General features: G+C 43.0%; 1 long non-coding RNA gene across 4 annotated transcripts; it reads right to left on the bottom strand.

The window, feature by feature from the left end:
- Positions 1–660: 660 nt before the first annotated feature.
- LOC107130746 (uncharacterized) lies at positions 661–23,718 on the bottom strand. 4 transcript variants are annotated; one of them, XR_010577793.2, is made up of 5 exons: positions 22,266–23,718; positions 21,167–21,413; positions 16,609–16,908; positions 6,690–6,805; positions 661–3,038 (listed from the first exon to the last, which is right to left on the bottom strand). It is a non-coding gene; the product is annotated as an uncharacterized lncRNA (long non-coding RNA). The 4 variants fall into 4 exon arrangements; XR_012417381.1 differs by having other exon boundaries at positions 23,468–23,718; XR_012417382.1 differs by lacking the exon at positions 16,609–16,908 and having other exon boundaries at positions 2,329–3,038; positions 23,468–23,718.
- Between the last annotated feature and the right edge of the window lie 304 nt (positions 23,719–24,022).

Genomic DNA, 24,022 nt, shown 5'->3' with positions numbered 1-24,022 from the left:
AAACACACACAGAGCATACACACACACACGCAGATACGCAGGCAGTCACACAGACTCACAGACACACATGTATACATACCGACACACATATAGACATACGTGCACACAGACACACAGATACACAGACATACACATATATACACATGTACATACACAGATATACATACTTACATGCAGACATACAGGCAGACACACGGAGACACACACACACATAACATACACAGCCATAAACACATGTACACACAGACACTGGGATATATAAGTACATATAGACACTGTAGAATGATCTTAACAATTCCTCTCTTCCTCCAATAATTCACATTTCTAGGTGACTGATTTTCTTTAGCTTTAAATGAAAAGCAAAATGCTTTCTATTATACCTCTTTGTTTGAAAGTATATTTTTAAAAAGATTCTGAATGGAAGATTTTTTTTTTTCAAGTCCTCTCATCTTTTACTTTTCCGCTAGTGATATCCTCACGGAGTCCATTTGGACAAAGACTGTGGACAAGCCATTGGGCGTGACACCCGGCTTGGAGCCTGCCCTTTCAGAGCAGGTCAGCGCCGAAATAGACAGCAAAGGAGAACTAAATCCAGGTTGAACAATGCCGGCCCAAAAATAGCAACAGGGTTTATGAGCACAGCAGCAGGAAAGGCAGCTAATCACTTGCCAGGATCTTTTATTTGGATTTGTCACTATTGAGCGACACTGGGGACTTGAGGCCCCTGTTGAGCACACAAGTCCAGAATTCCAAATATGAGACTCTAATAATAATATCTGGTGCAGAACCGTCCTTCCATAGAGAACTAAGGAGCCAGCGCCTCCCGTGATCCCCAGAAGCTGGCGGGAGGGTTTCCTGAGCATCCGCTCTGCAGGGGCATCCCACCATGCTCTGGTATGAATCCTCCATTCACCCTCACAGCTCCCGTTGGGAGCTTTCAGTGCTCCATGCTACCAATGAGGAAACTGAGGCCCAGAGAGTAGGACGGCCCAAGGCCACACAGCTGGAAAGCTCTTTCTGTCACATCACGGATCTCGAGTGTTCTGTGCGGTAGGGAAACAGTCACCTTAGACACTCTTAACTGCGGAGGGTGGTGCAGCCGAAAATGCAGATCGCAGGGTAACTCTTCAAGAGCACAGCCACGGAGTGCAGGAGGCAAGTAGAAGGGACAGAGATGCATCCCCTCAGGGACGGGTGGACGGAAGTGGCTCTCCCTGGTGGCCTGAGCTCTGTGGAAGGGAGCACCCTCAGCAAAGGCAGCCAGCAGGACAGTCAGTCCACATAACAAACAAGCCAGAAGGACAGAAGTGCGTTTACAGCTCTTGACCACGCTGAGGGCTCGGATGCAGACCGATATGGCTGGAGCTATGGGATGCTATAGGGAGGCAGAGCTAAGTGAGCCTGGAGGGGGCTTGAGGTTTGGCAATTCACAACCAAGATTCCGAACCAAGGGATGCTGCCTGGAGGGATGAGATCTTAAAATGGGAAGTGAAAGCAGTGTGCAGGCATCGATCAATCTATGGAAGGAGGATTATTCTCCTGAAACACAGAGCAGACTGGCAGAAAGGGGGCCTGGAAAGGAGGAGCAGCTGGAGACAACTGCGAAACTCAATTATCGGTCTGATTTGAACTGAAGCAGGAAATGGCCAACCCTAGTTGATATCTAGCCACAGACACTTCATGAAACCAAGCAATTCAGGAGTAGACGCTGCATTTCTTGCGGTCTTCATGGGACCCAGAGACCCTAATTGGTTCTAATTGGTAGGGAAGGATGAAGACCCTAATTGGTAGGAAGGATCAAGTCATTCTGAACTGATGGAAACCCCGACGTCAGCTTGGGTCCTCTCCGGCATCCTCGCATTGGGACTGACCCGTGGTTGTGGAGAAGCAGAGTGCAGGCTCATTCCCTGAGGCAGGTGCTTCCTCCAATACTTGCAACTCTCTCCTTGGGAACATCAGCTTGAGCAGCAAACAGGGCATTTGGAAAGCTGTCAGTGGTCACATAGCAGGATTATCTTCAACAGGTTTATGTAATTGAGTTTCAAGTAAAGCAAGGTGACCAGGCGGGAGTGTTGGAACTACTCACAGGTCCACAGGACCGTGATGCATGAGGCCGGTGGCGATGGCTTCACTGATTCAGCTGCAGTCACACATAGTTTATAGAGAAGGCAACCCTGGGCTACGACAACAGGAAAACAGGGCCGTGCCCATCTTATTCATTCTTTATAACCAACGGCAAATATTTACTTAGCAATCATATGACGCCCATCACCAGATTAGACACTTATATAGAACTTAGAATTGTACTGAATGCAAATAAGATGTTAATTATTACAACTGAATGATGCCTTTATCGTTAAGACTCTAGATGCATTTTTAAGATACACTTGAGGGAGAAACATGGCCATAATGTCATTCATTATGAGGATTTTCAAAGAGAAATTGTTGGGACCCATATGCTTCCATATAAGCAACAGGATTTTAAAATTAGGGCAAAACCATGACTTGGTTTTGCTCTAAGATTCCTTTTCACGGCAGGAAATTCCCCTTCCTTCTGATAGGATGTTGTTTCCTTCTGGCTCTAAAGGGAATGTGACACCCAATTATTCGCCCAGTGGCTTCCTTCAGGACCCGGAAGATCCCTGAAATGCCTCTGGTTCTACTGAGAATCTGACCCAAACCACACACACCTCAGAGACAGCGTGGGATGGTGTTTCAGAGGTGGTCAGACCGGAGGCCCCAGCCCCCTTCCTCCCAAGCTCTCCCTCCAGGTGTGTCTGCAGAGAGCCAGCTGATGTCTTCCGGCCGCTGTTACCAGGTGCAGGGTCTGGAGTCTGCAGCTGCTGAGCTGGAGCTATTTGTAAAAAATGGTAGCAACAAGACAATAGATAGACATCTTGTCCTGAAAGCAGCAGGGCAATGACTCACACGGATGAATCATTTTAAATTAGTCCAGTGGGTCTCAGGGGAACCAAGTTCTAAATTCAGGAAACATCAGGCTCTGACCAAGTGAAGACTGCCAACTCAATTTCATAATCCTACAACAAGAATTAAGAGAGTTTTTCGCTAGAAGAAAGCATAGAGAACATGTTATTATTCAATGGCATAATTCTGTAGATGTGAAAACAGAAGTCCAAGATCCAAAAGTCACTTAGCAAAGCCCGACAACACTGCCGGTCTTCTGATTCTCGGCTTGGGTGTTCTCTCTGCCATGCCATTGGGGCGCACTGCTCATGCTTTGGAAAACCACTGCACAAGCGTGTGAGAGCTTTGGGGTGACATGAGCAAATTATGAATTCCCCAGAGAAAACTGAGGCATTATTTTATGTAGCCAGGCAAGCATTACCCTGCCACTGGAGAAGCATCGGTTACAGCATAAATAATCAACGAGGCCACAGCCATAGCCAGAACTGCTCACCGAAAGTTTCTTTTTTGGTATGAAAACTATGAGTGTATTTTCCCTAAGAACTTTCTGGCAACATGTACAAATAAAGCCACATCCACAATGACAAACTGTGCTGGTTAGAGTTTAGCAGATGACACTCTTGTTATTGAAACAGGAACTGACTCAGCCTCAGCAGCTACAGATCATATATTTTATTCCGTTGTGTTGTCTCATTTGAAAAAAAACCTATCACATGGCAACACTGTTTGTTTTCTAAATAATACATTTTCTTCAGAGAAACATGTAAAAGAGAGATAAAGCCTTTGAGATTTTAATTAATGTTTTCGAGGAACCAGGAGATAATTTCTCAGTTAATACGTCAATATTTAAATACTGCAAAATATGTTTTCACAAATATAATAAAATCAAATGAGTATTTTTCAATGAAAGTAAATACATGTTTAATGTTTTTGAAGGACATAGATTCTAGTGTTTGAATCTGACTGTAGAACCTTTTATAACACTGAATAGTAGTAGTATTGCTATTAACTAAAAATGGATTTTTTAAACACATTATAAATTTTAAAGATTTTATTAACTTCAGAAATTTTGTTCATTATGACCAGGGCTGGGCTGAAGTTTTTCCATTAAGCCTTGACATCTACACAGTGCAAACTGATAATCTAAAAAACGTATCTCAGGACAAGTGCTTAAAACACTGAAATTTTTCGGTATACACCGAAGGCAATCTGCCTGGTGAATACTGAGACTCTGTTTACAGTTCACGGGCTACTCCAGAACAATGCCTCTGCTGCTGAAAACTGCTGAAAATAAATAGAAAAAGATTCTTTAAATTCTATGAGTAGATGTTCGCTAGTACACCCACCCAGACTTAAATGATTCAAACAGAAAAGCTTTCCTGTCTCCGCAGTGAGACGTGTGACATTTCTTGCAAATCATGGGCTTCCCTGGTGAGATAAGTCTCTGCCTGACGTACCATTTATTTTGTAAGGGGGTCTCCCACTGCTGGAAACTACTGCAAGACCACAAAAGATCAGAGACCCAGGGAGGTGATGGCTGTGACCTCTACGCACAGAAGCCAAGAGGCCTCCCTGAGGCTAGACTGGGTCAGAACCAGGCCCAAACCCACGGCACATCTTCCTTGCCCGCCGGCTTCTCTCTGTAAACACCAGCTCCCTTTCTGTGGCTCAGTTATCTGCAGCCATTAGAAAGACATGGCCTTTTTTTTTTCCTGCTTTTCCCTCCATAAATCTCAGAATGAATAGTTTCCATCTGTAATTGTTGGTTTTATATTTTTAAATAGTGAACTAAGAAACATAATGTCTCATTATCTCTGAAATGATTCGAGCATTTGCTGCGTGCAACTCTGTCGATAACAGCACAATACAGTCATTTTACTTTGTCTGGGGGGAGGGGAGACGCTTCAAGAAAGTTCCCTTTTTTTTCCTCTACTAACTCTGTATTGCTAGTTATCTGCTGTTTCCACACTCTGCATAGATCTAATTTAGGTATTAAAAAAAAAAAAGAGATACTCCAGACATTATCCTGGATTGGCAGTTCAGAAAACACATGTGGCTTCAAGCCTCCGTTGCAGATCTGAAGCAAATTATTTCTGTAAATGTGTGAAAATCTGACTTTCCTAAAAAATGGCTTGTGGTGCATATGTGCTCAAATCTATTCAGAAAAACCACAGCGCCTGACATTTCTTCTCCATTATTTCCCTTGAGACATGAAGAGTCTTGTATAATTTTAGTTTTGTGAAATGACAGGTTCCGTCAATTTGCTTTTTGGAGTAACATGTTTTCTTGTGCTCTGTCATGTAAGATTTTACCTGAAAGCACTGAGAAAGCAGCTATCTGCCCTGCCATCTCGGGAGGGCTTCTCGACTCATGACAGTGACTCGGGATTTCTCACCACGGAGGCTGGAGTCATTGTGGGAATGTGCTTATTTCATATAGGGCCAGTCACACCTTAACATTTTCACGGTACTATGACAACATGCTACTTTAAAGCACCTTTTTTTTCTCCCTTGGTCAGGCAGTTCTGGGATTTAACTCCTAAGCACACGCTGCATTTGAACAAGATAACCTTTTAAAATAGTGTTATAAATAGCACATCACCAAGCGGATTTTCTTTCAATCGCACGGTATCTGAGGACAGGAAATTCTAGCCAAATGTTTACTGTCTACTCAGTCCTGAAAGTTAATCGTTAAAACTTAAGACCTGGCATGTTTTTATTAATCTGTTAATGACAACAATACTTTATTTGAAAATAAGTCTAAAGCTATCAGGTTGGCGCAAAAGTATTTCAGGTTTTTGCGTTAAAAGTAATGGCAAAAACCGCAGTTACTTTTGTACCAACCTGATAACTCACTCAGGATGTAATTTGCCTTCATCCAGCTGAAAAACTCCAGCGTCTCATGAACCAGTGGCCACAGTAGCCACGAGGCCCTCTTGGGTGTGAACAAGTGTGCTTGTGTTTGTGCCTGTGTCTGTGTCTGTGACTCTGTATGTTAGTGTGTGTGTGTCTGTGTGTCTCTGTGTCAATGTGTGTGTGTCTATGTATATATGTGAACATGTGTATGTGTGCCACTATGTGTATGTGTTAGTGTGTCTCTGTGTGGGTAAGTTTGTGTGTGTTGTGTCTGTTGTGTGTGTTGTGTCTATGTGTGTGAACATGTACATGTGTGCCTCTGTGTCAGCGTGTCTGTGTCTCTCTGTGTAAGTCTGTGTATGTTGTATGTGTTGTGTCTGTTGTGTGTTGTGTCCATGTATATGAACATGCGTACGTATGCCTCTCTGTGTGTTAGTGTATGTTTCTGTGTGTGTCTGTGTAAGTTTGTGTGTGTTGTGTCTGTGTATCTGTGTAAACATGTATATGTTTGTCTCTGTGTGTGTCAGTGTGTGTGTCTTTGTGTGATTGTGTGTTGTGTCTGTTGTGGGTCTGTGTGAGTGTGTGTCTCCACTCCCAACCAAGACGTGTTCTAGGGGAGGGGGAAACCAAGCACAGAAGTCTGTGAAGATAGCCTATGTTTGAGACCAGGTGGGAAGAACAAGTGCCGAGTCAGAAGGAGGCATTGAGTGGAACTTCGGGGACACGATCCTGCTAACTGACCCCAACCCAAGACCAGGAAGTCACTGCTGTTGAGAGGGACATTTTGGTAGATCCCTGGGGCTTGTGGGCATCTCAAGGACAATATGTGACCCGGTGGATCAATAATCCAGTAGAGATAGAAATACAGAAAACAGAACCAAACCAAGTGCCCGTCCTCCAAGTACTCACCCCAGCTCTTCACCCTTATGCCACCCAAGGGAAGAAAAACCCACCGCTGTCAGCGGGTGACACCTCCACCCAGTTTCACATCTGCAGGATCTTCCAGAGGAGAATTTGTCACCATGCTGTAAGAAAGCAGCAAAAAAGCAGCATTTGTATTTAGTAGAGCTTCTATTATGATCTGACCATACATCATCTCACTTAATCCTAAACCAATCCTGTCAGGTCAGCGTGTCCTTAGAAGAAATTCAAGAGTTGGGAAGCATGTCTGCCCTTGGGCGGCTGGTCAAATGGCAAAGATCAGGCTCAAGGCCGGGCTGGTCTTCAAAAGCAGGTCCTGTTTTGATGGCACTGAATGACACTGAATAATGACATCAGTTTAATGCCTGTTATGAGAGGTGATGGATCCCAGGCCCCATAGGCGAGCTTCCAAGTTCTATAACAGTCAATAGGGAATAGCGAAAACTCCTCAAGCCCTTTACTGTCAATTATATTTCTGGGCCATGATGCCTGCAACTCTCATCTCAGGCCATCTTTCCTCCAGAGCCCTTCAAACATGTCAAGGGATCCTGGAGGTGGGAAGGAGACACATGATTCCCCATCAGCTTCAACTTTGCAACTCAAATGTCGCTTTGAGATTTGGAAATGACCATGTGGACATCAGGGTGTTCTGGGCTTTTGTGAGACCCACTGGACTCCAAACTGTGAGGGTTTCCGTGTTTGTGTCCAGTCACAATGAGACAAGGGAGGATCACGAGTGAATCAGAAAAGACCCGAGCATACACTTCCACAAAACCTGCACCAGCCTAGCTTGTGTTTGGTCCAAGCACCAGAGCTTTGGCGCCACAGAGGCAAACCCTGGGGGAAGTTCTGGGAGGAGGTACTGGCCTCTCTGGAATTCTGTTTCTAGGAGAGCTTCCAACAGGACTTGGGGTGTTCTAGGCTCTTTATCTGATCAACAAAACTGTAAAACGGGGATGTTGTAGTGGCTGTAGGATTGTAAAGTATACGAGAGCTGAAGGGGCTTTTGAAGTGGTAGAAACTGCTCTGAGCAGTGGCTGACCCGCTCTCCTCCATCAGAGTCAAGTACTCTTTCAAAGCACTGGAATAGAAGGCCCTTCCCATGCACGCACGAATGCTGTGTTTTAGAAAACTTATTTCTTCCAAGAAGTTCTACATAGGTCCTCATGACCTCCTGCAGTTTATATTTGAGGTTACCTACAAACAAATGTTACCCAATAAAAAAATTGCGATGTGTACATAAAGAAATACCTCAATGGTTATAAAATCTCTAAATATCTTTTAAAATTAAGACTAAAAAAGAAACTGTTTATCATGTTGATAACTACATCCTCCACACGCTTCCTGGCAGATAACACTACACCTCACTTTCAGCCATGGCTTCACTTTTCACTTTTCATTTTTAACTAAAAAAAAAAATCTGATCGGGCCGGGCGCCGTGTCTCATGCCTGTAATCCCAGCACTTTGGGAGGCCGAGGCGGGTGGATCACGAGGTCAGGAGATCGAGACCATCCTGGCTAACATGGTGAAACCCCATTTTCTACTAAAAATACAAAAAAATTAGTTGGGTGTGGTGGCGGGCGCCTGTAGTCCCAACTATTCGGGAGGTTGAGGCAGGAGAATGGCATGAACCCGGGAGGCGGAGCTTGCAGTGAGCCGAGATTGCGCCACTGCACTCCAGCCTGGGCAACAGAGTAAGACTCCATCTCAAAAGAATAAATAAATAAAATCTGATTGACACCTAATAATTGCATATATTTGTGGGGCACACAGTGATGTTTTCATACATATGATGTAAGGTGAGCGTATCAGGATAATTCGCATAGCCATCATCTCAGACTTTTATCATGTATTTGTGTTGAGAATATTCACTGTCCTCCTCCTAGCTATTTGAAACTTTAGAATATATAGCTGTATAGTTTCAAATCCTCCTTCTAGCTATTTGAAACTAATGTGTACTTATATAGTTAACTATGTATAGTTATTATATAACAATAACTATATCATATGTGATTAACTATAGTCATCTAGGACAGAACACTAAAACTTATCTAGCTGTAATTTCATATCTTTTAACAAACCCTTCCTTGTCCTTCCCCTCCCCCTCCCTTCTCAGCTTCTAACATTCTCTTTTCTTCTTACTTCAATGAGACCAACTTTTATTTAGCTTCCACATATGAAGGAGACTATGCGGTGTTTAACTTTCTGTTTCTGGCTTATTTCACTTAACATAATGTCCTCTAGTTCCATCCATGCTGCCATGAATGACAGGATTTAATTCTTTTTTATGGTTGCATAATATTCCTTTGTGCATATGTACTACATTTTCTTTATCCACTCATCTGTTGTCAGATACCTCAGTTGATTCCATATCTTGGCTGTTATGAATACTGCTACAACAAACATGGAAGATTCAGGTGTCTCTTAGACATGCTGATTTTCTTTCCTTTAGATAAATGCCCAGTATTGGGTCATATTTCTATTTGTGTTTCTGAGGAACCTTCATACTGTTCTCCACAGTGGCTGTACTAGTTTACATTCTCATCAGTAGTGTACTAGAGTTCCCTTTTCTCTGCATCCTAGCCAGTATTTGTGATTTTTGTCTTTTTGATAATAGCCATCCTAACCAGGGTGAGATGGTATGTCACTGTGGTTTTGATTCGCCTTTTCCTGATTATTAGTGATGAGCATTTTTTAAATATATTTCTTGTTCATATATGTGTTTTCCTTTGAGAAATGTCTGTTCAGGTCATTTGCTCATTTTTTAACTGGATTGTTTACTCTTTTGCTGTTGAGTTCCTTGTATATGCTGGATATTACGCCCCTAGCAGATGAATAGTTTGCAATTGTTTTCCCATTTTCTTTAGGTTGTTTTTTCACTCTGCTGATTGTTTTCTTTGCTGTGTGGAAGCTTTGTGGTTTGATGTAATCCCAGTTGTTTATTTTTGCTTTTGTTGTCAATGCTTTTGAGATTCATAAAAATCTTACAATCATAAAAATTTATAAGATCTTTCCCTAGAACAATGTCTTGAAGCATTTCCTCTGTTTTCTTCTATTAGTTTTATAGGTTTGGGTCTTACATTTAGGTCTTTGATTCACTTTGAGCTGATTTTTGTACAGGGTGAGAGGTGGGGATATAGTTTCATTCTCCAACACCTCTTCATGATAAAAACTCTCAATAAATTAATTGAAGGACAGTACCTCAACATAACAAAAACCATATATGTCAGACCCACAGCTAATATCACACTGAACAAGAAAGAGATGAAAGCTTTTCCTCTAAGAGCTGGGAAATGACAAGGATACCCACTCTCACACTCTTATTGACCATAGTCCTGGAAGTCCTAGCCAGATCAATCAGGCAAGAGAAATTAATAAAGCAAATTCAAATTGGAAAGAGGAAAGTTAAAATCGTTTCTGTCTGCAGACGATATAATCTTACACAGAGAAAAACCTAAAGATGTCACAAAAATAAAACTGTTAGAACTGACAAATTAAATAATGTTGCAGGATACAAAATTAATACACAAAAATCTGCAGTATTTCTATATAGGAAAAATAGACTAGCTGAAAAAGAAATTAAAAAGGCAGTATCATTTGCAATAGCTACCAAAAAAAATACCTATGAATAAATTTAACCAAGGAGGTAAAAGACCTCTACAAGGAGATTTATAAAACACTGCTGAAAGAAATTGAAGAGAATACAAACAAATGGAAAGACATCTTATGCTCGTGGATGAGAAGAATTAATATTGTTAAAATGCCCATATTACTCAAGCAATCAGATTCAATGTGCTCCCTATCAAAAAATACCAATGACCTTCTTCACCGAAGTAGGAAAAAAATTCTAAAATCTGTATGGAACCATGAAAGATGCCATATAACCAAAACCATCTTGAGGAACTAAAACAAACAAATGAACAAAAGAACACAAAGCTCGAGGTATCACACTACCAGACTTCAAAATAGACTACAAAGTTACAGTAATCAAATCAGCATGATACTGGCATGAAAAAAGACACACAGACCAATGGAAGAAAACAGAGAATCTAGAAATTAATCCAAGTATCTATAGCTAACTTAGATTTTACAAAACTGTCAAGAACACTCATTGGGGAAAGGAGAGTCTCTTCAATAAATGGTGCTGAGAAAACTGGATATTAATTCTTCTTTCTAGACAAATGTCACCTTATCAGGGAGGCCCTCCATAACCATCGTATTTGCTAAGTCCCCTTACCCACCACTTTCCATCCCATCCCCTTCATAGCATTTGTCCTCACCTGAGACATTATGTGCTTACCTGTTCCTTATTTTTCCCTCCACCAGAACATGAACTGTGTGTGAGGAGGGACTTTGTTTTGATCACTGCTGCTTCCGGAAGACACAGACAATGGCCAATGCATAGTAAGTGCTCAAAACAAAATATGCATTTCTTTAAACACATTGAAGTCTTTGTAGAAGAAGAGCAAAGTATTGACTGGCCGAAAAGTGCTACCAGATGACAGATAGAGATTTCTGACTCATCTGGGTGTGCTGATGGAAATGAGAAAGTTGCATGGAAGAAGATGAGATCTTCTGAATTGATCTAAGTGGGATATCTCTTTTATTCAGGAGGGGATTTCAGTTTTCAAGAAAAGCACCACAGAAATTGGGGCCCTGTACAAATTTGTCAGAATCTCTATGTGGGTCCTCTGGTGAAAGGATTCTCATTTAGGGTTCCTCTTGAAATACTAAGAAAGGTTAGAACTTTGCCTTCTCATTTCATCCTTTCTTTCTCTCACTCTTTCTCTCATCCCTCTGTGTTTAAATGTCTTAGGCTTATCAGGCTTTGTAAAACTCAGTACATTAAAATGGAAATAAAATATATATATATCTATTTTATATGCTAAGATAAAAGCATAACCATGAACACAAGTTTAATTAGATCATTTTGGAGTTCTTGAACTTAGTTGTTGATGACATTCAGGGCCTCTGGTTTAAGTTAAAGAACCAGGACTATAATTGTGTCCCCATTCTCTCCAGATCCCACTGAAATAAAAATATAGCATTACAAGAAGAACCATATAACAGGAATTGAATAGGGAGTCACTACCATATACAAGAATTCAACAAGGTTCTAGAAAACAGAAGGTGGGTGGCAGAGGGTTACACAAGGTTAGCAGGCCAAGAAGTCTGCAGCCTGGGGGACACCGTAAGTGGCTTTCAGAAGAGGTAGGCCTCAGTCCACCCAGGAAGCCCAGAAATTTCTGTGCTCAGATCAGCACACAGACTGGAGTATAGGAGGTGGAAAGGGCTGAAGACAGAAGGGCAATTGAAATTCTATCTGTGGGGCAATTGTACCTGTCAAAACCTCACCCTCTTTCCCATTTTCTACCCATCACTCATGATGCTCAGGCATTTATGTTCCAGCAAAACACTCCTCCCAAAAACACTCTCCCCCAAAGAAACTAGAGAAAATGTTGGAGACAATATCTTTCATTGGTTAAATTTGCAGCCTGTGGCCAGCTACCTGCACACATACTCTAAATGATTTGCCCTTTACAGAGTCCTGGATAGAATTCCTACCATGAAGAGATCAGTCAGGACAAAGCCTAGGAAACCATAGACACCCAGGTATCACCAGCATAAAAGAACCAGAAATGAGAAAAACTAACCAGAAAGCCAAGTGAAACACAAAACTGAATCTGATCACAGTGGAATTATCTTCAAAGGCCCAAGAGAAATTTATACCAAAATTTCTATATTCAGTGAAATTATTAATCAAGCGTATGAGAAGATTAAAAAAAAACTGAGAGTCAAAGACTCAGAAAGGCGACCTTCCACACATTCCTCAGGAAGTTGCTACAGGATATATTCCAGAAAAACGAAGAAATAAATCTAGAAAATATGAAAATGAAATCCACAAAAAGTGGGGCACCTAGGGTCAACCTTGACACATGAGCTAAGCAAGCTTTGACTGGTTATTTGTAGTCTAGAGGCCTCTGTTCAACAGTCCAGTAGATTTTCCTTCAACTTCTTCACATGCAATGAAATACAAAATATCTGACATTTCTGAGTTGGCATATAATTTATCCCATGGATATGTATTTACTCAGGACCACATCACACATGCTGAGTTTCCTAAGTACAGACATTTAGAATGTGAAATTAAATCAGCTGTGACTTATGAAGGATAAAAGAGTCAATGTTTATTTAAATTTTTGTATGGGAACAAAAGAGAATGAAAATGAAGCAAAATCATTAATGGATTAAAAAAATTGTGTCACAACCGACAATAATTAGACAATACTTTGAAGTTCCATTTTTAACTCATGGATAAATTCTGTATTCATGCATATCGTCATTCAAGGATTCACTCACTCAGTTAAGTATTTATTGAATAGCTGGGAGAGTCCAGACATTATACTAAACACTGGTTTTAAGAAGGAATACGTACCCTCTTGTGTTCAGGCTGACAGAAGAGACAAGGACATAAAGCAATAACTAAAGCCAGAACTGCAAGAAGGTAGACACACCATGGAAATATGAGTAGGGTTCATTTGTTTATTTAAATAGTGTATTACATACTTGCAGGTGCTTCAAACCTGAAGACCATCTACCAGTTTCCCGTCCTTGTGAAATGTCCTTGGAAAATTTTTAGTGATTGCTAAGTTTTTAGAAGGCATTACTGGTAGCTCATTTTATTTAGAATACAGTTGACCAAAGTAAGATTAAAAGTATTCAGAAGCAAATATAACCATAACTTATTTAATTTACAGGGGTAAACTGTAATCTTACTTGCAATTGTCAGCTTCAATTCTTTTAACCCAGCTGTAATTTTTTTCATGTTCCCTACTTTTTTTTTTTTTTTAACAACTTAATACTCAATGACGGGTTTTAGATTTATACCAAATGTATCAATCACCAATCTTTGGCAATCTTCCCTTTTCTTTTTGCCCATAAAGTCTAACAGTTCTGAATCTTAATTTCTAAAGGCTGCTTTATAGACTAATAGATAACACTAGTACTTTTTAAAACTCTTAAGGTGAGTGCTTGCTGACATTTGCAAAGGGAAGAAAGATGCTGAAGACTCAATTACTATTTCCTAGCAACTGAGTCTAGGAGGGAAGAGAAATATTCACAAACAGCTGTAATACAAGACATAAAAGACAACAGTACCCCTATAGACAGGCAAAAACTCAGGGAGTTTACCTCCCAAGCACCGTTCTGCAGGAAGTTAAATGAGTTGCATTTCCGACTCAAGCTATCAACTCTGTCCACTTCTGCACGTCCCATAGTGGCAATGGGATGTGGAGATGGAAGTCAATCCCTTCCCTTAGAAGCTCACAGACCTAGGAGGAAGGCAGAGCAATCCACCAAGACTGCAGGATCCATAGCGCCCAGGGAGACCAGTGCAGAATCCTCAGGATCCGCAATGAGAGCACCACGTGGTTGCTGCAGAAAGTGAGGGAGGACAGCAAGGGGGGTGATGCTCAGGGCACTGGGGAAGTCCAAGGGACAGGTGCACAGGCTCTCAGTGAATACAAGGGAAGACACACTCCTGGCTAACTTAGAAGGGCATGGAGGAAGCAGCGGCATTCAGATGAGTGACCATCCCCATAGGGGTACCACAGCACTTCCTAGTGCCAAGGGCATCTGGCCCGAGAGCACAGTGAAGCACTAAAGTGTCCTCTGCAGGACTTGCAGCCCACTGCGGCCTCCTTGGAGACAGGACCATGGCTTACCTCATCTCCCTGGTACCAAGTTCTAATGATAATCCTTGGAAACAAGTCTGCAACCTTCTCTTTCAATTTTCTTGGTTACTATTACACAGCAGTGGCTGTGCCTCAGCCTCTGGGCTCAGAATCCCAGGTTCAAATCCCTGCCCGTTACTCTGTCCAAGGCTGCAGAGCTGCCCTGTGAGCTCCTGGACTCCCTCCTCCTCTACCGGCCGGTCAGTGACAGTCAGTGACCTGACAGTCAGTGACCTCTGGCATGTTAGTTCCTCTCCCCCACCTCAGTTTCCAGGTCTATACAGCAGAGATTATGGTGGCATTTATCTCAGAGGGTTGCAATGTGGAACACCCACTGAGTGTCACCTTTCCTTATGACCTTTCCTTAACAAGGCTGGGTGGCTGAGCCAGATAAATACTTCCTGTGCCTCGGTTTCCTCGTTACTTACAATGGAGGTGGTGGGGCCATCCTGAGGATTACATTAAATAATCCATATCAAGTTACTGGGAAATGCTGTAGTCTTCACACTTGTTTCCACTGAGTCTGGCTTTATGATATCAGCTTAAGATTTACTGTGATTGTCCACAGTCTTCTTACCTCTTGCCTATAATATCTTGCAATATTTAATCCATTATTCTACTGCTAAGCACTATTGAACACACGTTAATTTATATGGTTTTGCTGAGTGTGGCAGAACAAAGAGATGGCCTCCCCGAAGATATCCATGTTAAGTCACTGGAATCTGTGGACGTGGCTTGACTTGGAAAACAGATCTTTGCAGATGTAATTAAATTCAGCAGGTTGACAGGGGCGTATCCTGCATTATCCAAGTGGCCTTATGTCCGATGACAAGTGTTCTTATAAGGGAAGTGAGAGATACATTTGACACCTATAGAAGGGGAGGCAGCAACATGACCAGAGGAGAGACTGCAGTAATGCGGCCACGAGAAGCTGAAAGTGGCAAGGAACCGATTCTCCTCTGGAGCCTCCAGAAAGAGCATGGTCCTGCCCATGACTCAGTGTAGATTTCTGGCCCCCAGACTCTGAGAGAATTCATTTCAGTTGTTTTGAGCCACTAAGTTTGTGGTGTTTGTTACAGCAGCCACATGAGACTAATACACTCTATTCAAGTACAAACTTTCTACTCTGACTCATTAGATGCCTTAAATCTGCATGCTATAGCTATAATTAATTACAAAGACAGGGATTCTAAAGTTAACTCCAAAATAACCTGGCTTTAAGTCTTCCTCTCAACATCAACATAGGTTTCAACAAAATGGTTCAGTCGAAATTATGAGGCCCTGAGCATGGTGAGCAAAAATGCCAAGCCTGGAACCAAAGGTACCCCAGACAAATCCTGGCTCCTCTCTTCATCTCCCTTTCAGCTTCAGTCTCATCTGTACAGCAGGGTGTTCAATAGAAATGGCCTCCATGGTATGCTGTTAGGAGGAATAACTTAGTACCAAAGAAGGGCCTGTAGAGTGCCTAGAGAGCAGGTACAGGCAGCAGGCATAATTTTTAGCCTATCTTATAGGCTAGGAAACTGAGGTTTAGATGTGCTGGATAACTTACCCAAGTCCCATGGCTATTACGTTTCAGAATTTGGAGCCAGATCTCATTAACCAAGGTGCACTGCAGCAGGGCACCTAATGTTCCCTGCTCTAGCATATTTCCCCCCAACTTTTTATCAGAAACGTTTTCAAATATAAAGAGAAGTTTAAAGGATCAGTGAACACCCAAACACCCTCCACTGGGATTCGAAAATTACCATTTTACTATATTTGCTTTGTGGCATATAAATCCATCCACCCATGCATCAATCACGGATCCATCCTTCAAGCCATCTGCCCCTCCCTCCTCCTCCTCCTCTTCCTTCCCCTTTTTCTCTCTCTCTCTCAATTTCTTGAAGTTTCAAAGCATACAGTATGCCTTAGCATGCTTCCCCTCTGAACACTGCAGCTTGCATGTTATTACTGTGAGTTCAATATTTGTCTATGGCTCTCTTCTTTTTGGTGGGGAAGAGGGAGGTAAATTTGCAGAAAGTTAAATGCACAAATCTTAAGTATCAGCCAATCAGTTTGGGAAAAATGTAATCTCCTGTGTAACCCAAACCTTTATCCAGACATTAAACATGCCCACCAGGTCAAGAGAGCCCCCTCATGCCCTTTCAAGTCAATCTCCACCCCTGCTCACCATGGCAACTGACATGCTGGTTCTTTTCTCTAAACATCAGTTGTGCATCTTCTAAAATGTAATCAAAATGAATCTTGCAGTAGGCATTCTTGCATGTGAGGCCAAATGCGTCTGAGACACACTCGTGTTGCTGCAGGCTCTTCTGTTGATGAGCAGCCACACATCGTACAATTCACCACATCTTCCGGTCATTGACTCCTGGACAGGCTCCAGTTTTTGACTATTGCGGATAAACTGCTATGAATGAGGTTGACCAAATCTCTTTATGGCCATATTCTTTTAATTCTTTTAGTTAAATGCCTGGAAAATGGAAGAACTGAGTCAGAGGATAGGTGAATGTTTAGTTTTATTAAAAACAGCCAGACTTTTTTCCAGAGCTGGTGGCATTTTGCCCTCCGACCAACAGTTGAGGAAAGTTCTGCTGGCTCATGACATGTCCTTGTCAACACTTGGTATTGTCGAAGTTCTTAATTTTAGCCACTCCAGTGACTTTTATTTCACATGTCCCTGAGGACAACAAATGTTGAACAGTTTTAAGTGCTTATGAGTCATCTGCATATCTTTTTTTGTGACGTGTCTGTTCAAATACTTTGCTTATTTTGAATTTTTTCAAAATATGTTTATTATTGACTTCTATATGTCATTTATATATTCTGGATACTTGTTCAATACTAGATGGATGTTTTTTGAAATTTTCTCTCAGTCTGTGACTTATTTATTCATGTTCTTAGTGTTGCCTTTTGATAAAGTTTTAAATTTGATGAAATCTAATTAATCACTTTTTAAAAATTTTTGCTTTGTGTTTCCCAAGAACCCCCCGTCATTATTTTCTCCCTTTTTTTCTTTTCTGAAACTTTTGTAGTTCTGCTTTTTTATGTACTCTATCATCTGTCTTTACTTACTTGTATGTATAATGTGAGGGGGTAGGGCTGAGTTTCTCTCTCTCTTTCCCTCCCTCCCTTCCTTTCTCCTTCCCTTCCTTTCTTCCTTTCCTTCCTCCCTCCCTTTCTCCCTCCCTCTTTCCCCCTTTCTTTTCTGTTTTCTTCTTTCTTTTCTCTCTCTTTCCTTCCTTCCTTTCTGCGTGTCTGTATGCCTCCTTCTTTCCCAGGTGTCCCAGCATCATTTGTTGAAGACTTTCCTCTCCCCATTGGATTTCTCTGGAACTCCACTTCTGATGTATGGAAAAAAGCCACAAGAGAACATTGCTTCCACCTCATTAACAAGAAAAACTCAGCTACTCTACAAAATCTTATTTTTCTTTAGCCTATTAAAGAGTCAAGGCCACAGGCACCCAAAACATGTGAAGGGAAATGGTGCCACAGATTGTTTTGCCTTTGGAAAAGTAGGAGGAGGAAGCAGCTTCCATTCTAATAATCTGTTAATGGGTAAGCCTGGGCTGGACCACAGTTTGGAATAAATGGGATCCCATTCTCACCTATAAGTTCTTCTCCACAGGCTTCTACCAGGTGCTCACGGGGAAGATCAGCAGGTAAGGCAGTAGGCCCCAGAGCCCCCACCTGCATCTCTAGAACCCTCCTCTAACGAAGACAAGCCTCTCAGTGCAGAACAGCAGGATGCTCCCTCAGGCCCAGGTCCTACATGCCAAGAAGCAAGGGTCTTCTCTTCCCAGGAGAGGGGCAGGAAACTCCCTCCCACCTACCGCCTGTCCTCGGACAGATACAGACAGTTTGGCTTGGTGAAGGAGAGGAGGCAGGGACACTGAGAAAGCTCTAGCCCCAAAGCACAAAGGCACAGGGCCATCCTCAGATCAGAACTGAAAACCCACCCTGCCCTCTCCAGGAACCCATCTCCTTCCCCACACACTTCCATCACAACAGGTGTGCAGCAATGGCCAAAGCAGGTGTGCAACAGGAGCACTGAGGGGCACCCAGGCACCCCAGTCTCCATGTTAATCGCAAGGCAGCAGCAGCCCAGTGCTGGAGAGTTTTAGCAAGTCTCTCACGCATGGAAAGGAACTACAATGACAAAACCAAAACCTAGCTCAACTACTGACTGACCAGGTGGACCCGATCCCTACACCAGGGATTGGCAAATTATAATCAGCCAGCCACATTTGGCTTGTCACTTGTTTTTGTAAATAAAGTTTTAACGGCAGACAACCATGGCTATTCACTTACTTGTTGTCTGTGACCAGCTTAGGGCTACATTGGCAGAATCAACAAGTTACAACAGAGACCCTGTGGGCCACAAAGCCTGAAGTATTTACTTATGTGGCCCTTTACAGACAAAAGTTTGCCAGTTCCTACCCTATAAAGACAGCTAGAGAGAAGGGATGTGCCCATTTTCAGGAGAAATTTCTACTTACGTAAGTCTCTACTATTCTGCTCAACATATGTTCAATTTAATCAAATGTTAAGAGCCACACAAAAAGCAAGGCAAACAACACATTGTTAAGAGACAATCAATAAAATTCGGCCCAGAGATTAACAAGATACCGAAACTATCAACGAGGACTTTAAAATGGCTATGATTAAAAGATTAAAATAATCTAGTGGGGAAAATGTAGACAATAAAAAGATGGGGAACTGCAGCAGAAAGAAACTATGAGAAAGAATAAAATGGAAATATAAGCAATATAACAAAATACTATCGCATCTAAGGAATCCCTTCAACGGTCTCATCAGCAGACAGGATTCAGCATAGGAAACAATCAGTGAATTTGAAGGCAGGTCAATAGAAATTATAAAAAAGAAACATATTCAGGAAAAAAAATGAAAAAATGAAATGGAGCATCTGAAATCTGTGGCACAATATATCCAACTGTTAAGCACATGTGCAACTGGAGTTCCAGAAAGAGAAGAGAAGCAGAATGGGACAGAAGACATATTTGAAGTTGCAGTGATCAAGAACTTTCCAAGATTTAATGAAATACAACAAACCACAGATACAAGACCTCAGTAAACCACACAGGGATTGCTTTAGTACCTTTTTGAATTTTTTTTTTAAAGTGTGTAAGAATGATGGTATTTCTGAGCTCCATATTCTGTTATATTGATTTAACTGTATCTACGCCAGTGTCACACAATCATGTTCAATTTTGCTTTAAGTCTCGAAACACATAATATAAAACCTTCAGCCTTCAGGACTGGTTTAGATATAGCTCTCTTCAGCATTTTCTATACATTTTTAAATCAGCAGGACAACTTCAACAAAAAAGCCTGCTGGGATTTTGATGGGAAGTGTGTGGAATGCACAGACCAACTTGTAAAGAATGGATATCTTAACCACACACGTGGTATAGCTTGTACCTGTGGATATTTCACAGGGAGCTCCTTCTGGAGCCACTATTGTGAGGTGAACTTTACAGCTCTCCCATTTTACAATTATATTTTTAGAGAGGGCTACTAAAACTAAGGTCTTAGATAGAAGTTCTCCCCGAACAATGCCCTAGAGGTATCCTGTCCTTGTATTTATTATCTTGCATATGTTGATAGTAAAGTTCAACATCTTTTGAAAACTATCAATAGGGCATTTTCCTTCATTATTCTCAGCACAAATTGTTAAAGAGTGAATCCACTACACCTTACACGTTATGTAGTAACCCTTTTTTTTTTAAGTAAAAAATTCATCTACCTCCTAAAAAATGCTACAGAGAGAAAAGGCAACTCACTATTTAAACAGAGCTACCTGCAAATGAGACAATTAAGAAATGAACATCATGGGGCCAGGTACAGTGGCTCATGACTGTAACCCAGCACTTTGAGAGGCCGAGGCAGCAGATCACTTGAGGTCAGGAGTTCAAGACCAGCATGGCCAACATGGTAAAACCCCATCTCCACTAAAAATACAAAAATTAGCTGGGCGTGGTGGTGCATTCCTGGAATCCCAGCTACTTGGGAGGCTGAGGAAGGAGAATTACTTGAACCCAGGAGGCAGAGCTTGCAGTGAGCCAAAATTGTGCCACTACACTCTAGCCTGGGCAACAGAGGGAGACTCCATCTTAATAAAAAAGGAACATTTTACACTTACATAGGACCTATCATGTAAACAGAAATACTTTCTTAACAATTGTATTTTGCACACCCAAAATAAACAGATGAAATAAAAGGTTAGTTTGCTCCAGAATAGGCAATATACTGGTACAGACAGACACCAAAACCAAAACAAAAAAAAAACCAACAAAACTGGCTTCTTGCCCCAAAGTTGGAACATTCTCTGTCAGTATAATTAGGGGGCATTATTTGGAATTATCCTCAGAACAGATTTGTAAGACTTCCCCTAAGAGTCCATCTTGAATGACCTAGAGCAGGAAAATCAAATGTACTCAATACCAACATGTCATCCCATTAATTTTTAAATTACATTTAAAATTAGGTTTCAAATGTATACTTTTATTTTTGAGAGGCAGCAAAGAGAGCTTCCTGGTATGAAATAAATGAGTGCAGCCCGGAGGCCTAGGAGGAAAGGGAAAGACAGTGGAGGAGAGCAGGGACGTGTAAGCGGGGACTGAGGAAGTAACACCGGGGTGCAAGGGGGGTGAAATGGCCCCCAGGAATGTGTAAAGGAGCCACCGACTGTCACCCAGAAGAATCTTTACCTTTTGAAGACAGTGGCAGAGACTGGAGCGGCTCAAGGTGAGCAGAGAACGAGGGTCACGCCCAAGAAATGGAGCTGACTATGTTCTCTCCAAGACTGCGAGAGTGAAAACAGAGCAAGGATCTTCAGCGAGGAGCAGGAGGAGGAAGCACCTGGGGGGTTACTGGACAACTCGAGGTCCAACTCTGTCTCTGATTTGCTTTGTGGCCTGCAAAGTTGATTTCATTTTTCTGTCTGCATTCACTCATCTGTTAAAAAAGGGGCGAGGGATTATCAAATAATTATCAAGAGCAAACTTAGAAATGGCTAAATGTTGATCAAGTAAACATTGCCTTCAATTTATTGAATGACTATTATTTGCTACCAAGCAGGGATTTTAATCCATTAATTCTTCTGATTACACCAAACTCATTCTAACGGCCATTTTAATCTCCTATTTAAATAACGTGACCAGGGACATGCGCACAGGTGGATAACTAGAGGGTAAAGTTCATCATCTTTTTATATCCTGCCATACTTCCCCCTTCTGAATTAATCTGGTCCTCTGTGATTCTTTGTTGCTCTTCTTAAAAAAAATATATGCAATGCATATATTCTTTGTCACATCAAAGAAAATATTTTTTCACCAACTGGTTACATCCAGTTGTGGATGTAAGGTACTAGCAATAAGGACTTTTGTTTTCAAACATCTGCACTCTCCTGGCAGCCTACCTGTGCCTGTTTTGTAAATTTCTGTGTACCAATACCTGGCCAGTCATAGGGTGTGACTAATATGTGTTAAATGGTTAATGAGTGCAGCACGATGCCATGGGATCTATTCTATTTGAAATTTAGTGTTCATACGTACCATGTTTTTAAATCTTTTTTTTTTTTTTTTGAAAACGACAATGCCTATTGTACTGTATCTGCATTATGACTAATCAGGTTCCCTCTTGTAAAAATAAACGATATAATCTTCATACTGCCGGACAAGGTATGTTAAGAGACAAGGATGAATTTAAATTTTATACGAATGTGGATTTATTAAAAAACATTGACAATTAATAATTAATTGTCCCAAAGATAAGCTGGGACACCCGCTCACCAGGACGCCCACACACCTTGCAGAGGCAGCCATCCTGGCCTCTCTGGCCCACACAGAGCCTTCCCCTTCATCTCCGGCTCCCCCTGATCCAGGGTGCCTGGCCCTCAGCGGGGGACTTGCTCCACACTCCTGCTTACTTTGGAACTAGTGGGGCCAAGGTCACAAGCGCTAATTACTGAGCGAACCCTGCCCCCAACACAACGGCTGCCCAAACGCTCTTGGCTGCCAGTTACTGGGGCCCGGTCAGTGGGCACTTGGGTAAATCTGTAGATGGTTCAAAACAAAGCCATTTGCATTCCTGGAAACAGTTAAGGTACAGGTCCCCAAGGAGGGCTGGTCCTGGCTGTCGGTTGCTGGGGTAAATGTGATGAACACTGGCCAAGAACACTGTCAATGCACTCTGCACAATCTTCACAGCCCACATACCACAGGTACAAGACAAACCAGCCTTCTCCACTCCAGACTCACTAAGGTCCCCACCTAGTCTTAAGCCACAGGCTTCTGCCGGACTCTCTAAAATTAAACATACAAAACCCTTTTTTTTTTTTTCCTAGTCCATTCTTTCAAAATGTTTAGTGTCCGTTAAACTCTTATTTTGAAACAAAAACTATAATACAGTTACAATTCAGTTTCCCATTTTGGATTTAAAAATGCTCTGGTTAGCGTTCTCGACATTTTTCTTAAAAATCAACATGACGGTATATTTTCGGAGATAATTTATATGGAAAAACACACACACACTAAATGTCGGCTTCCACCTAATTTAAATTGTTTACACATTCATGGGAAAACGTAGCTGTTAACCTTGGTGAGGGCTGAGATCGCCCTCTACAAGATAAACACGTTTCTCCCAATTCCAAGGGGAGCCTGCGTGCTCCCCTCCCCCACTCTGGTGGACCTGAGGACAGAGGGGAGAGAAGGGACGCAGGAATCGATGGGGACAGAGAGGGGCTCAGGGATGGAGGGGGACAGAGAGGGGAACCCCAAGGTTAGAGAAGAGAGGGGGACCGGGGGATGTAGGGGAACAGAGCGGCGTAGAAGGGGACAGTAGGGGACGGGGCGGCCCCACGCGTAGAAGGGGACAGTTGGGGACCGGGCGGCTCCGGACGTAGAAGGGGACAGTTGGGGACCGGGCGGCCCCGGGCGTAGAAGGGAACAGCTGGGGACGGGGCGGCCTCGGGCACAGAGGGGGACGGGGGAACGGGGCGGCCCCGGGACCTGACGGCCGAGAGAAGCAGGACGGGGCGGCCGCCCGCTGGGTGCGCTGCCGGAACCGGGACTCGCGCGGCGACGGGGCCCGGCTTGGTGACCCGGACGGGCGCGGGGTGGCGGGACCGGGCAGCAGGGAAGGGGGACTGGGACTGGGGACGGGCGACGCGGCCCGCCCGGGCTCTCCCAGCCCCGGATCCCTCAGCCCCGGCCGCAGGCGCAGCACAGCGCTCGGCCGCGCACCTCACAGCGCGGACTCCTCCGGCGCGCCGCCGCCCGCGCCTTATATACCCTGCTAAAAATAGCCTGCGAGGCCACTCTCCAATCAGAACGAGCAGAGTTCGAATTGAACCAATGGTGCGGGCCGTGATGGAGAGTCTCGGTCACGCCAGGCGGGGCCGCTGTGTGTCGCCGCCCGCGATTGGCCGGAGCTGACATCATCGGCGCGCAGCCCCCGGGCCGGGAGCCACGGGATTGGGCCGCGCGCGGGGCGGGCACGGGGCGAGTCACGTGGGGGGAGGGGGAGTGGGGGGAGCCAGGCGGGGGCGGAGGGGGAGGCTGGCA

The sequence above is a fragment of the Macaca fascicularis genome, chromosome 9, assembly GCF_037993035.2.
Source record: "Macaca fascicularis isolate 582-1 chromosome 9, T2T-MFA8v1.1".
Classification (NCBI taxonomy): Eukaryota; Metazoa; Chordata; class Mammalia; order Primates; family Cercopithecidae; genus Macaca; species Macaca fascicularis.
Note: the sequence above shows the minus strand (reverse complement) of the source record. Positions and strands in the feature narration are given on the sequence as shown.